Below are 2,428 nucleotides of genomic sequence, written 5' to 3'. Positions count from 1 at the left end.
TATATATATATATATATATATATATATATATATATAATCAGTGATATACAACCCTATATCACTGATTTTGGAGTGAACTGTCCATTTAAAGTGAATTGAACACCTCTTAAAGAATCTGTCAATTATAATGACATGATCTGCTTTGTTTTGCCTTCTTCTCCCTCCTCCCTTAAAATATAACTTGAATCCACATTTTAGTCCTACTGGTTTGTTGTTGGATGCATTTAGAATGAACTCAAGATGTGAGCAAACATTTTTGCTGTATAATAAAGTCATATAATGTGCTTTATTGCCATCTAACAGCCATGCGTACCAATGTCTATTTAATGATCTCTACTGCTCTCTTCTTGCTATGAGCCGTCTGTCAAAATTCAATTAATTTGTCAGAGGTTATTCGCCTGTCAGTGCACTGCATTTTAATAAAGCTGGAGAGTTTTGATAAGACTTCGCTTTAATTGACGCCACGCAAGCGATAAAGCTGGCTTTATTTATCCCCTCCTTTTATTTTGTCTCTTACAGTCAAGGATTCTCCAGTGCAGATTGATCAGTGAATAAAGGATGCACTCTTAAAGCCCCCCTGAAATGATGCATGGAAATGAGTTTTCAGCAAGCACTCTTGTTTGAACTCCCCTCTGGGTTTTGGAAAAGGACAGTGACATCCCAATGCTGGGACCGGTCTTCCCTTGTATGTGCCGTCTCTGTCAGGCTGGTATTCTGAGCTGACACGTCTCTTTTCCATCAAAGCAGCACATCTGGCCCTCCTGGAGCTGGACTCAAATGTCACCAAGAGCCCCCCACAGAGTGATGCCAGCCCTGTGTCAGGTTACACCACCAGATATTGAAGGATTTAAGTGTCATTCTTGTATTGCTGCCCACTGGGATGCCCATGGGTTACTCCTTCGATGTCCCTTTTAACAATTGTTATACAACGTTCAAACAGGTTGTCATGAATCAAACATTTTTTTTGCCTGTTTTTTGAGTTAGCATCTGTTTTGAGATGTAATGTTATCAGCAGTGGAACCAAAGACTCAGCGAAATAGTTTACACACCATAAAGATTGTGTGTTCATGATGTGCATTGAGGGTAAACTGCACACATGCTACTGCAGAAGCCTTCTTTGTCATGACCAATTACTGTGCATCATCATCCTGACAGCTAATTAATCATGTCTCATAATTTCATTGGCTTTCAAGTGGATGTTACACAACACTAAACCCTTTCCTACTCCCTGAACACACACATGCACACAGAATATATTTTGTTTGGTGAGACTTCACACAACTGCTTAGTACTTAGCCCGTACATTATAAAGGACCGTCCACAGGCCAAGATTGCCCAGAAAATGTTAACAGGTCCATCTATGCAGACCCCCAATGTAGGGTAAATAGAACTGTGTGTGTGTTTGCTGTCCCTGTCTGTTTCTGAACTATATAAGCTAACTATGTATATAAATATATACAAGCGCCAACTAATGTGGTGAGCGGTCCCAAACAAACACTATTGGATATTAAAGGAGAACACGATCAAACAGTGGTGGAAAAGTAATCAGTTCCTTTACAACAATATAAAATTACTTCACTAAAAGTGAAAGTCCTGCATTCACAAACGTACTTAAGTAAAAGTCCATAAGTAATATCATAAGTATCTAGAGTAAAAGTACTAGTTCTGCATGTTCCCTGTAACTGACATTATTAGATAGTGATTAGATGTGCAAGCACCATTTTACTGTTGTGTCTGGTTAAAGTGGAGCTTAAACTACTTCTTCTACTAAATTAAAGGGCCAGTCCCCATATTTTAGACATGAAGTTCATTTTACTACAGACTAAAAGTCAGGATATCTCGGCCTCAGTCTTCTTTTTCCCCCAATTGAGACTTGATTGAGGAGTTCTAAAACTGGGCTTGACAGGTTAAGTAGGGCACGAGACGCAGCTCTCTGCAGGTCTCGGCCCGCTGCTGGCTCACATTACCAGATAAATCTGTGTGAAGAATTTTCTTTAAAGGCCGGTAAGTCAAGTTGTCACAGGCACTCTTCCCCAGGTAGAGTCTCATTTTGTTAACGGAAGATCAAGGAGGACTTTGGGTTCGGCTGCGACCTCTTCAAATGGGTTTTCAATAGAACTGCTTGTAATTCCTTGTCCAAATGAACTTTGCCTATTGACTTCCCCATATTTAGATTCAGGATAATTCAATTATGAAATCCCACGCAAGGCTGTGGTGTTTGCTCTGGGCTTATCATTAAATCATTTGATGCACAAGGCTCTTGTTTAGACATCAATCTAATAAAAATACTATAATTTGCTTTATTTTGAAAGGGCTAACGGATATACAGAAATGCATGAACTCCTGTATAATGCATGTTTATGTAATTTAGAAATTAGTATTTTTTAGACGTCCGATGACTAGTAGCACATTTAATTTTTATCAGCAC

The sequence above is a fragment of the Etheostoma spectabile genome, chromosome 22 (assembly GCF_008692095.1).
Source record: "Etheostoma spectabile isolate EspeVRDwgs_2016 chromosome 22, UIUC_Espe_1.0, whole genome shotgun sequence".
NCBI classification, from domain to species: Eukaryota; Metazoa; Chordata; class Actinopteri; order Perciformes; family Percidae; genus Etheostoma; species Etheostoma spectabile.
This window is presented reverse-complemented; position numbering follows the sequence as displayed.